A 13,785-nucleotide genomic window follows, 5' to 3' on the forward strand; every position below is an offset into this window, starting at 1 on the left:
TTTACCTTGTTGACAGTTTCTTTTGCCAAGCAGAAGCTTTTTAGTTTGATGTAGTCCCATTCATTTAATTTTGCTTTTTCTCCTTTTGCCTTTGAGGTCAAATTCATGAAATCCTCTTTAAGTCCAAGGTCCTTGAGTTTAGTTCCTATGTTTTCTTCTATGCATTTTATTGTTTCAGATCTTGTATTCATGTCCTTAATCCATTTTGAGTTAATTTTGGTGTGTGGTGATAGACAACAGTCTAGTTTTATTCTTTTGAAGGTGGCTTTCCAGTTTTCTCAGCACCATTTATTGAAGAGATTTTCCTTACTCCACTGTAAGTTTTTGGCTCCTTTGTCAAAAATTATTTGCCCAGATAAATATGGGTTTACTTCTGGACTCTCGATTCTGTTTCACTGGTCCGAGTGTTTTTTTTTTTTTTCCCAATACCATGCCATTTTGATTATTGTCACTTTGTAGTATAATTCGAAGTTGGGCAGTGATGCCTCCAGCCTCATTCTGTTTTCTCAGGATGGCTTTGGCGATTCAGGGTCTTTTGTGCTTCCATACAAATCTGATAATTTTTTGTTCTATTTCTTTAAAAAATGCTGATGGGATTTTGATGGGGATTGCATTGAATCTCAATAATGCTTTAGTTAATAAGGTCATTTTAACTATGTTGATTCTTCCAATCCAAGAACACGGAATATCTTTCCATTTCTCTGTATCTTCTTTGATTTCTTTTAATAGGCTCTTATAGTTTTCATTATATAGGTCCTTCACAGGTTTCATTAGCTATATCTCTAGGTATTTTATTATTGTTATTACAATTGCAAAAGGAATTATTTTTTCCACTTCTTTTTCTGACACTTCATTATTAAAATATAGGAACACTATGGATTTTCGAACATTAATTTTGTATCCAGAAACTTTACCATATTTGTTTATTGTTTCTTAGTAGTGTTCTTGTGGAGCCTTTGGGTTTTCTATATAGAGAATCATGTTATCCACAAGCAGTGACAGTTTGGCTTTTTCATTTCCTATTTGGATGCCTTTTATATCTTTCTCTTGCCCGATTGCACTTGCTAGGACCTCCAATGTTATATTGAATAACAATGGCAATAATGGATAGGCTTGCCTTGTTCCTGATCTTAGTGTGAAGGTTTTTAGTTTTTCACCATTAAGTATAATGTTGGCTGAGGGTTTGTTGTATATGGCCTTTATTATGTTAAAATGTTTTCCTTCTGTACCAATTTTCTAAAGTGTTTCTATCATAAATGGATGCCGTATCTTGTCAGAGGCTTTTTCTGCATCTATTGATATGATCATATGATTATGATTTTTAAGTTTATCTGGTGTACCGCATTTATCGATTTGCATACGTCGAACCATCCCTGTGCCCCTTGGATGAAGCCCACTTGATCGTGGTGTATAATCTTTTTAATATGTTACTATATTTGGTTCGCTAGTATTTTATTTAGGATTTTTGCATCTGTGTTCACAAGAGATATTGATCTGTAGTGTGTGTGTGTGTGTGTGTGTGTGTGAGATCTTTACCAGGTTTTGGTATCAGGGTCATATTGGCCGCATAAAATAAGTTGAGAAGTATTGCCTCCTCTTCAATTTTTTGGAAGAGTTTGAGGAGAATAGGTATTAAATCTTTGAATGTTTGGTAGAATTCACTAGTGAAGCCATCTGGTCCTGGACTTTTACTTTTTGGTAGGTTTCGATAATCGTTTCAATTTCCACACTGCTGATTGGTCTATTTAGATTTTCCAGTTCTTTATTCAGTCTAGGAAGGTTGTATCTTTTTAAGTATTTGTCCATTTCTTCTCGGTTATGAAATTTGGTGGTATATACTTTTTCATGGTATTCTTATATGATGCTTTGTATTTCTGTGGTGTCTCTCGTAACTTCTCTTTCACCCCTGATTTTGTTTATTTGTTTCCTTTCCCTCATTTCTTTAATGAGTCTCATTTTTTAAAAAAGTAAATGAAACAAAAAAATTCCCAGAAATTCAGATTTTGAAAAACCATTATGTGTCATTCATTATATTAGTCAAGGCATGGTAACGGTGAAACAGACAATTCCAAATTCAGATGGCTCAATGCAACCAATGTTTATTTCTCACTCATATTTCAGTCCACTGTGGGTTTGGCGAGGGCAGGCAGGTGTGGGGCATGTGCTCAATACAATCACTCAGGGGACCGCGGCCTTCTACCTCGTGGCCCCACCCTCTTCTGCGTCCCTAGGGTGAGCTCTGTTCTTCCAGGAAAAGAGAAAGAGAGTGAAGATAGTGCTTGGGTATTTCTTATAGACCAGGCCTCAGAGCGGAGCCAGCACATCAGTCCTGGTCGTATTCCACTGGCCAGAACTCTGTCACTGGGACATACCTACTGTCCAACTACATATCCAGGCGGAAGTGGGGGCCTCTGCTGAGGCTGAGTCCCACTAGAAAGGTACATTCGGTGAAGGTCTTGCTGGGAATAAAATCAGCAGTATTCCTAGCAGTCAGAGCCCCACGAGAGAGAGATTTCTAATGGGGAGCAGAGAGATGTCTACCTCATGGGTGCTACCCCCTTAACATGATAGCATATAGTCATGTGAATATGCACATAGCCATTTCAGTTAATTCATATTTCGGTCTGAAGATAGATTGCTTCAGCAGGAGCCTTCTCAGCGTCCTCCTGACGTTCAGTGGGGGGGCGACTATTAGGGCGATAGTCATTACTAAGGTCCCATCGAGTGCACAGACGGGATAGTATAGAGAGGTGAGTAGCATCACTGTTCCGACGGGAACATGGGAGCCCAGCCGCTAGGAGCTCATTGCCACGTTCTCGACAGCTTCGCCTTGCTAGACGCTCTGGCGCAGTGTGCGTGGCCGGAGGGGCCTGGGGCGCTTCTGAGCCCCAATCCCAGCTTCAGTGAGTCACGAATTGACTTCCGGCCTCTGGGATATTCTTTATTCTCAAGCCCTCGCCAGAAAGACCCGTATCTACACAGAGCTGAGGCCGCACTCAGTCAAATGAATACACTGTACATTCACCTGTATTAATAGTATACAGGTATTCATAAAACTTTGGGTTTAGTTTACAATCTTTGAAAAGTGAAGCCTTTCGAATGTATTACAGATTTCTCTATTAAATGTGCCCGCATTAACATGAAAAATCTTCACGAATGTGAACCACTTACTAACAGTTTGTCTTGTTTGTCAGATCTGAATTTCTCATATTGGGTCATTTTAAGTAACACTCACGTTATTGAATTATTTCACATTTTTTCTGCTGGAAATGCTTTCATTTCTGCCTATTTCTAGTTTGGCTGTCCTTCTTCAACCCAAGTCCTCATCTTCCTCCGTACCAGCCCCTAGTCGAATACGTGCTGATCCCATTATTTAAAACAGAAGTCACTGTATAGGTTTGTGTTAATTAAATTCCACAGCTACACTGAAGATCAATTCGGTGATATGGATATGAAGCTAGTCACACTGTCCCTCCCTCAGACCATGAAGCCAATCTCGAGAGTGTCGGTCTGACAGGGTCTGATGATGAAGGATGCTCCATTTTTCCATTCGGGTTTCTCAGCAGCACAGCACACGGCCCCCGAAGCTGCTCATACTCTGTCAGGGGCACATAGAAATCTTGATATTTCTAACTGTTCCAAACAATAGCCATAATGGGAATTATTTCCCAGCCAGTCTGCACTTTCTAGTGGACCTTTCCCTATGTCATTGATGGAGAGATGAATTTTTATTTTAAACATTTAATTATGCATTTATTCAACAAAGATTTCCGAGTACCTGCCGTGTACAAAGAACCATCTAGATGCTGAAGATACAGCAACGAACAAAACCTGTCTTCATCGTGATGGAGTTTTAGGTTCTAGGAAGAGAAACAGATAATTAGAATCGGGATGCCTGCCTGGGATGAGCTGGCGAACGAGAGAGGAGGAGGAGCGGAGGCGGCAGGTGCGCGGCTGGATAAGGACAAGGCGACGTTCGATCCGAATTAGGAGCGGGCGTGAACCCCGGGGCCGTGGAAGGGCCTCCCACGCGCGAGGCCCCTCAGGCCTCGCAGTCGGCCACCCACGCACATCGCAGGGTCCTCCTGGCGTCCGGGGCACGGCCCCCGGCGAAACCCAGAGCAGAACCCTCGGCGTGGCGCTGGGTTATCGCCGGCGCCGCGGACCTGGAGCGAAGCGCGGGACCCAGGCGAAGCCGCGGAGGGGGCGCTGCGCCCGCCCCCGGTTTGCGGCCCGCGGTGCGGGAGAAGGCGTTGCCCACCTGTCCTCTCCAGCCTGCTTTTCCCTCCGCCGTTTCCTGCTCGGTGTTTTCAGGCGCAAACACAGATGCCGATGGAGTAGAAAATCCCGACTTGTTTTGATTTGGAGAAAAGTTTCCTTTCGTGAAGGCAACACGCATGTAAGGGTATAATTCTTAAGCTACGTTAGAGTGATTTTTTTCTATCATCTTATAAAACACAAATTTTCCTGCATCCGTACTCTTTATTTATTTGTATATCTCGAGGAAGAACCGACTATCTCTAAAACTCCTTCCTGGAAATCACTGTCTTTTATTCCTCTATTACTAATTTTATTTTTCATATACATATTTCCAGGACCTACTGCAGACGGTAGCAGTATCCCCATTTGGTCTGTAAACTGCTTATAATTAAGATTGCTTTTTTAATTTCATATTTGTGAGCAGGCCACGATGCCTGGTTTAAAGCGGCCACCTTTGTTAAGTCTTCTCCCGTGTAGATAAGAAATAAATGCCTATTATTTTAAAAATACAGACTTTCCCCCCAAAATGAGGAATATGAGCTGTGCTGTTGGTAATGCAATTTTCTTTTTCTTGAAGACATTGACGGGAGTGGGTGCAGTTTGCATGTTTCGACCTCTCAGATGACAAATGCAAAGCAAGTGTAAATGCGGCCTCGCTGCAGCACACCTTTGCATGGCGTGGGACGGCTTGCTGGAAAGTCCACGTGCATTCTTGTGTTTCATTAAAAAATCCACATTTGGGATAGAGGTTGCCCCAGGACACGTTACTGCTGACTTTTGATCGAATTACAGAAAACTGGGAAAATAGAAGCCAACAAAGTTACATTCAGGGCAGGCGACAGAGAAGCCACCACGCAGGAGTATTTTCGGAAAGGTGAGATGTAGCTACGGCCTCCGTGGAGACACCCCGCCGAGGCCGGCAAATCAGAGTGAGCACGCCTCTGCACAAGTGTTTCGCAAATACTTCCAACTCTTCCTTTTATACTTCTCTACGTAACATTATCTGCAAAATAATGTAGCGGCGGATAGCTTATTCCAAAGGCAGGTGTCAATAGTTCTTCGCGTAGATGTACGAGCTTCCTTAACTACTCCGCGGCTTCCGCCCACGGCGAGTGATGCACGGGCATGAGGGTGTGGCCTAGTGGTCGCCCAACAGACCTCTGTTCAATGCACGAATCAGCGCCAGAGCTCCCGGGGTGCCGAGCCGCGTGGCGCCTCTGCTCCACGAGGGAGCGCACCCGGAAGATCGCTTTTAACTGCGAAATGGCTTTTACAGGGCTTGGGTCAGGCCCATTTTGGATGTGAAGCAAATATTTCCTCGTCTCTTTCAGCCACACTGAACTCGCTATCGGAATCACAAGGTGAAGGAGTTTTCAATCAGAGTCAGGAGTGGGAGGGTGGAGAAGGGGCCCTCCAGTGAGAGGCCGGAGAAGAGCCGTGGAGGCCGGCTGGTGCCCATGCGGCTGCACGGGCGCGTGGCCTCGCTGCGGCTGAAGCCTGTGTGAGATCCAGACGTTTGCTGGACGTTGCTGGGCAGACACTGTTGGTGTAGATGCTTCCTCAGTGACGATGCAAGCCCCAGCGTAAACGGGCGGGGCCACCGCACCAAACCGAGGCTTGCGTTTTGGCAAGACCCCTGCCTCGCGAAGGGCGGGCCACGCCTCACTGCCGTGCCCGCAGGAGTAGCGAGCGTGGGGCTGACAAATCCAGCTGACCTAGGTGGCTTCTGCCTCTGCCGGGTGGCCGTCTCTCGTCCCCCAAGGCGCGGTGCACTGGGAACTTCACCTGCCCGCTCAGCGGGTGTGGGTATGGCCTCTTCCCGTCAAACTTCAGCCCACCCGAAATGACGCAGGAACAGTGCAGGTCAACTTTGTTGTAAGTCTGATAGATCATTTGGGGGGAAAAAGGCACCAAAATAGGTTTCATAAATCACTTTTAAAAGTGGCCGAAAGCTGAAACGAGGCCTAAATGTCTGCTCCTGGCATCCGGGTCGGCGTGGGAGAGCGGAGCCACGTTAACTGGGAGCCCGTGGCGAGACCACGTTTTCCTCAAGCACTGAGCTGGTCTCTCCCCGCCTGTGACCCCTGACCCGCCCCCCGCCACCCCCACACCGCTATGTTTCCATATCGACTTTCTCTGTTGGAGATAAAAGCATAATGCACTTTGAATGTATCTGACAACTGTTACTTTCGGAATACATTTGCTCTCATCCTGTTTTTATAGCCAGAATTACTCATTTCATGATCGTGTGAATTTTTAGGAGGAAGTAAGTTTTGTAAATCACTGTGTTAATCATAACGAGTAAGAAAAAGGGGGTCGACTAACCCCAGAAAAACCGTCTCCTGACTGCTCAATCATTAATGTTCTCCAACCCTTTTCTGTTACAATAGAATCTCCGATTTTTGAATTACATTTTGTGCCAGGCAGAAAGAATAGATTTTTTAAATTGATAGTATCTATTTAACCATAAAAAGACAACGTGATTGGTGGATAATCGAGGAAGGACAATATTTCGCAAAGTGAAGCTTCTGTGTTATCATGTAATATATATGTAGGGACCCTTTAGTGTACAATGATAATGGCTACAGAAAATTCCTATTCCAGGTTTCCTCGGGGTTTCCCTTTCTAACGTATTACTGTTGTAACTTAACATATGTTGGGCCAATTTCTTTCTACACGAGGGCCGGAGGGCCGGAGGTACCATTGCTGGCTGTTCTTTCCTATGCTGGAGGAAAAATTTTGAGAAAAGACTGCAGATTCCCATGTCTGCACTTCGCAGTGAGCAGTAGTGGAATGCAGGTGCGTGTGTGCGGGGTTTGCACAGCTCCCCCCACGGGCATGGCCAGTGTGCCCTCCATTGGCTGGCGGTATTCCTTCATGCTCCCGCGGAGGCTGCGCGAGGTGACAGAAATCCCCAGTCATCTCTCTTCTAGAAGGCACGACATCTGAAGATTCCTTGGAGCGAGGCACAGGGCAGGACGCGCCTTTTCTGAAATTCTGTTTTCCTCTTTCTTCAAACAATAAGGAGTTGGCACAAGCACCTGCTAATGCCCTTTGTAAACGTGATGTGATGCGGTTCTGGATTAAGTTCACTGTGTTAGATTTAAAGAGCCAAGTTCGTGTTTTTTTTTCACTCGCTCTGAATCAGTGGGAGTCACTTGGTTTTCTGGTCACAGGTCTTATCGTTCATCCCATTCGTTTGTCCCACAAATGTCCCTGGAAGGTGGATGCTAGACGGTGGCAGGGAGAGGGGACGATATTTTCTGCCGCAGGAAAAACGTTGCGAAGCTCGCGTGATACTGACGTTTGACTCGCGGCGTCTTCCTGACGGCGAGAAGCTCTATCCGTTCCGCTCATCGTTGCTCACTCAGCAGATGTGCGTAGAGCATCCTCTGGCACATCCACACGTAGGTTTCCGTTCCTGGGTGCAGAGAATGGGGCCGAGGGTCCCAAACCCCATGAAATGAGAGCCCTTGAAGCCTGGTCCCAGCTATGGGGGTAAAAGAGCAGGAAAAAAAATTTTCTAGGAGTTGACAAAATTAAGGATGGAGAAGGCGGTCTCGAGGGGGCGGAGGAGAAGCAAGGCGTGGGCAGGCTTTGTGCACGGCAATCGGGGATGCGCGACCCGAGTGTTTCGGTGTGATCGTGAGTAAAAATTCGACCTTCGAGGGGCAGACGGAAGAGGTTTGGCACTGAGGATACAAGGGAACCATTCGGGATCGGGGCAGCGCAGACGTGGCGCTGCGGGTTTCGGGATCCCGTGTTGCGGCCAACGAGTGTGCGGATGCGTCTTAAAATCTGCGTGTCCTCTGGACGAGGTCCAGCCGGTGGGAGCTCCGCGCCAGGGTGTGCCCTGCGGTTTGGAATGGGCGAGCCCCCCGATGCCCTTGTGGTGACCTTATGTCGTGGAAACCCTTCTAGCGGAATAACGGTTCGAGCTGTCAGAGTGAGAATGGGCTGGGAAGAGGATGATTCAGTGTATAAGGGAGACCCTGGAAGGTGAAAATTCTTTCTTTTTCTTTCTTTTTTTTTTTTATAAAAACTTCTACAAATATGAGTCGAGCGACTAGAGCGCTCTAATTACAGATCCCATGTTTCGGCCCAAGGTCTGTGGCTGACCGGCTGGCTCTGGGCGAATCGCTTCCCCGGGCACATGTGTGCAGCCCACAGCTGCTGTGCGGTACTGCCCCCAGCGTGACGGAAACCCGCCTCGAGCTCCCTTCGGCGAAAACCAGGAATGCGCGGGTTCATTTCAATGTCGAGGCCGCCAGTGAGGCCTGGCTCTGGGCCAGACGTGTTCCGAGCACTGGTGCCCTCCTTTCTGGGCACTGCTGTCCCCTGCATAGAATTCTTTCTTAGGCAGGTCCCTCCCGAGGGCAAGACGGCTGCCAGCCTCTTATCTTTGACAGAGAGAGGGGCATTTGGCCCATTCTGCTCAGGCAAAAGTTCTCAGGTTAGTTCTAACTTGACAAGTCTGGGCCTCACGCTCATCCCTAAACGAATCTCCTCTGGTCAGGTGAGTGGACAGTTCATTGTCACACCCGGGTCATGTGCCGACCCCTGGATTCGGAGACGAGGCCAGTCCCAGACAGGGCACACACACACAAGGGGGGGAGAGAGGGGAATCCTCCAGACCAAGTCGGGGTGCAGAGCGTGGAGGGCATGCCGGCCGGGCGGTACCGGCGGTTCCCCAGCTGGCACGCCACAGCTGCGGAGGAATCTCAGCTGTCGCCGTGAGTCTTAACACCGAGCGGGGAAGGTCGCAGATGGATTGAAAGGCGCACTGTGGTCCGCGTCTGGGAAACGCTACCTCATACCCGTGAGACGACTGAGGGCGGTTCCCAATCCTCTGTCCACCCCAACTTGACAGTCGCTACAATGGAGACAGTCACGATCCGCAGAGCTGTCAAGGGGGCAAATTGAGACCACGTCTGTCATTCGTACAGCGTTTTGAGCACTGAATAAGTGGCAAGTGTTCTGCCCCCTTCACACACGCCTCTGGCCTCAGATTCGCTCACTGTGAATTCTTCCCATTTTCCCAGGGAACAGTTAATTCCCATTCTATTTAAACTATTCTGGTGCATAGGAAATAAGAAAAGCTTACCGATTTTTTGATAAATCCAGCATAATAACATGGATAATCAAATTGATCAAATGTAGCACCAGAAACATATACAAACCGATCCGCCTTACGAAGAAAGGTGCGGAATTTCTAAATGGAGCCGCAAATGGAACTAGCCGTAGTAGAGAGATGAGGCTCCTGGGACGAGCAGGGTCGGCTTCAGGGATGCAGGCGTCAACCCACGTCCTCTGCTCTCACCAGGCCACCTTCCACAGAGAGGCGGCATCGGACGGACAGTCAGACACCGCGAATGCACAAAACACTCTGCCTCTTGTTTGTGGCGCTCGGACACTCCACTTGGCGATCTCTTTGCTACCCAGTCTCGTGGGTTTAAATACCATCTATGTGCAAGTGGGTTTCAAGTGCATATTTCCACGCCTTGTGGCTCCCCAAACTCCAGACTTATCACTCACCGCTTAACAGCATCCCCACGTGGAGCAGGCACCCCAGTCCAGCGTGTCCACAGCACGGCTCCGCACGTGAACCTTCCTCCAACCTCCCGCTCCTGAAAAATGGCCCCGTTACTCACATCGGGTCATGCTACTGGCACAAGGGTAATTCCTGCTTTCTCTTGCTCCCCGTCCCCCATCAAAGCCACCTACAATCCCTCTTGGTTCTACCTTCATAATATGTTCCAAACCCAAATACATGTCTCCACCCTCTAACAGCAATCTGAGGTGAGCCAGCGACATCTTCAGCAGCCTTCCAGGGGGTCTCCCTGCTTCCACTCTCGCCCCTTCCTGGTCCCCAAGTCTGCTCCCCAGAGCAAGCCCCCCGCCCCCTGGTCTGTCCACACCGCACCTGCCCGTCTGCTCGGCCCGGCTCTCCTCTCCTCCCGCACCTTGCTTGTGCCGCCCCGCCTCCTCGGCGTCCGCCCTCTGTTCTTCCGAAGTACTTCAAGCTTCATTCATTTATTTTTTGACTCAGGGGCCGTTGCTAACGTCTGCCCTCTCTGCTTGGGGTGTTCATCCCCTAGACCTCCAGAGACGATTCGTTTTCATCCGGTTCTCTCTCCAATCGTCACCTCCTCCCTCTCCGGGGAACGCTGCCTCCCCACACCACACTCTGTGAAATAGCGCCCGGCTGTGTGTTACCTGGAAGTATGCACTGCTCGTTTAATTCTCATCTTCCCCACTAACATGTAATTTCCAAGACGGTAGAGACGTTGTCGTGTTCATTACTGCGTGCTCCACGCTTAGAATAGTGCCTAGTCCGTAGTCCACACTATAAATATTGGTTGAAGTATGGAGGGCAGGAGGAAAAGGGATGGAGGGCAGGGAGGAGGGAAAAGAGATGGGAAGGAAGGAGGGAGGGAGGGAGGAATAAAGGTAGGGAGCAAAGGAAGAATCTGGGAAGGAGGGAGAAAGAATTTGAAATCCCATCAGGTTAGAGCTGAAGACAGACTCGTGGGAACTAAGGTTGCCCATGGGAGCCAGGGCCGCAGCTTTGGCCTTCCTTTCCTCACTGTAACTAGCGCAGGATTCTCGCTTGTCAAGCACTTGGAGTTCCTCACGTGTAAGACTTACACTCAGCAGATCGCATTGCTCCATTATTCTATTTGCTGCAATGCAAATACATTTCAGAATATTGAGAGGAATGAAGAAAAGCACAGAAATACGTTACCAAGACGTTAAAAAAAAAAAAAAACGAAGGAAGAGAATGGATAAATATGGGGGCGGGGGGGGGGTTTGACCTGAATATTAAAGACAAAAATTTCAGTTCAGAAGATCAACCGCATAGTCAACTGGAGAGCAGCAAATGAATGGATGTAAAAAGCAATCAGTCTGAAAGAGTCTGGAGCTTTTTAACCAAGACGCTGTGAATTTTCGATGGCCTGCATTCCACACAGCCTTTGGCGGGGGCTGGGCTACGCTACAGGGAAGATTCAGCAAGGGTGTCTGCGTCGGTTAGCTCGGGGTCTGTTTCTTTTCTTATTTGAACGATCTTATTACATATACAATAATGTTAATGCATGTGCATGCTCCGGAAAGCAGGAACTGTCCCTCTGATGATGAAGAGGGAAGACTCTCCGGGGAAAGGCAGTAAAACCCTCGCTCACTTTCACGATGACTCTCATCCCACGGTGAAAGTCCGCGAGCCGCGGGAAGGTGGGGAGATGGTCATCATCGCGTCCTACCTGGTGGAAAGCCTGCCAGCGGTCTAACCGCCCGTGAACACATCGCACTTTCTATCGAGAGGCGGAACGTTCTGGATACAAATGAGCAGCTCCTTCCGCCTGTCCGTCCCCTCGAGCGTATTTAGCGTTGTCTGCTTTAATGACCGTTCGCTAGCGGTGAGTGTGAGTGAGCAGATGTGATCGGGGTGATACGGGGTAATCGTCACGTGAATTTCTCTGCCCTGGGACTTGATCCATCTGTTCCAAGCCATTTGTCCATGTAAAAACTGTCACCGTTCCGAGCCGATGACTGGCAGGTGAGGCCGGGCATGTACGCTTGTCGTCTCAGAGCCAGAAATTCTCTGACGCGTCTTTCTCACTAAGTCCAGCTGCCGAAGGGACGGGAAGGGCCGCGCTTCTCCGGCGTGTGGCTTTGCTCACTGAAAGGTTTGGCTCGCTCGCTGAGCACAGCGCGGCCGATGGCCTCGGCTGCTTCGATCGATGTGGCGGCATGCGAGGAGGAAGCTGGACAACGCGACCCCAGAGGTCTTCACGTCAGCCCGAAGGGGACGTTAGTTGAGCGGCCACACGCCCGCCATGCTCCTGTGGACAGCCATCTCTTACCCCGCCATCCTTCGGTGTAAGAAAGACAAGCCTCGGGCGGGTTGGTTGGTGGCACTTGTCCAGGAACGGTGTGCCTCGAGCAGCCCTGGCGTTCAACCGAAGAGACTGGCGATGGAAATTATTTAATGAAAAAAAAAATGTAGCTTAAGCCTCATGAATTTTTATGTGTCACTCCGTGGGATTTCTGCATCCGAAGGACAGTTCTTCATAAAGTTCTCTGTGAAGAACCGCCTCTGCTCCCCGAGCTGGTTTGAACGAAAGTTAGAAAAGAATATTTGAGAACCAACTATTCCCTCAGGATGCTGGAATCTGAGAGACAAACAGCACGTTGATAAATAGACTTGGACACGGTTATTTCCTGTAAGGCTCCGTCTGTGCGTTATCTCCGTTCCTTCGCCGTCAGCTCCGACGTAGCTCTTCGTGACTCAGAATAGAATTCTTCCCCTCACTTTTCTACCTGAGCAGTACCATTATTTTTTTTTTCCAATATCGAAGTGCCCGGACCATGCTGCCAACGGGCTCCATAAATGTCATGGCAACACTGGATCAACAGGAGAGAGAGCCGGATGCTGGCCTGATGGCGCGACATCTCTGGGACGAGAGAGTTAGAGAGCAAAAGCCTTCTTTCACAGTGACTTTCTAATAGTCATTTCTCTCTTTCCTTTGTTGTGAAAACCCTCGTACAATCGAGTTCGGTTCTATTTAATAAATGCACCACGTGCCGAACACCAAAGCAACAAATGCGCTCTGGGGAGAGAAGAAAGCCGGGGTACGCCTGAGCGGAGCCGAGCCCCACGGGACGCGGGCCGGTAGCCAGCGTTTGCCGGCCGCGTGACAGGCCGAGCGACAGAGGCTGGCCCGAGACACCGAGGACGCGGCGGCTCCTGCTCCCGCGAGAGTCCTCGGATGCGTCATTTCGTGGGCGGACGCCCTTCTGTTCTTGCTCTTCCAGCTGCAGAAGGTAAAATTGAAGTGTTTTTAGAACCCGTTTTCCTTCCGCCGAGGTTTATCCTGCCGTCCCACTCGGCTCGGGGTCTGTTCTGATAGAATCCGCCCGCGAGCCCCTTCCCCCGCGGCCCCCTTGGAGATGGCTGTGTGCGTTCCCTTCTCACACAGAAGTGGCAGTTTCAAGGACAAAGGAGCCCTGCCTCGCTCGGACGTTACACGTTCCAAGAAGAGTGACAAAGTCACTTCCACTGACGTTTTCATACGATTTCCCTTCCAGGTTTCTGAAAGGAAGATTTGTCTTCGGTACCCTTCACGACACCTTTGGACAAAGCACCACGCATCCCTCAGGACGCAGGCCCCTTTCGGGGTCTTCTGTGGACATTGCGATCGAGTGCTTCGTGGGAAAAGCTTCGGCTCCCCGCACGTTCAGTAAGTTGCTCTCGTGGTTATCGGTTCCCGCACTTTGTGTTCTGGTGGTTATTGTCCAAATAACTAATTTAGTTTTAGGTCACACCGTGTACACGTGGCAGCTGGTTCCTATCCACCCCAGTCCCCCCGTGTGTGGGACAGCGGTACTCAGCCGGGGGTGATCTCGCCACTCAGGGACGTTGGGCAGTGTGCGGGAACCCGTTTGGGCGCCACACCTTGGGAGAAGAAGGGCGGACCAGGTGTGTAGACACCGGGCGTGCGCGTAGACATCCCGCGCTGCACGGGA

Source organism: Rousettus aegyptiacus, unplaced genomic scaffold, assembly GCF_014176215.1.
Source record: "Rousettus aegyptiacus isolate mRouAeg1 unplaced genomic scaffold, mRouAeg1.p scaffold_m13_p_8, whole genome shotgun sequence".
In the NCBI taxonomy this organism is placed as follows: domain Eukaryota; kingdom Metazoa; phylum Chordata; class Mammalia; order Chiroptera; family Pteropodidae; genus Rousettus; species Rousettus aegyptiacus.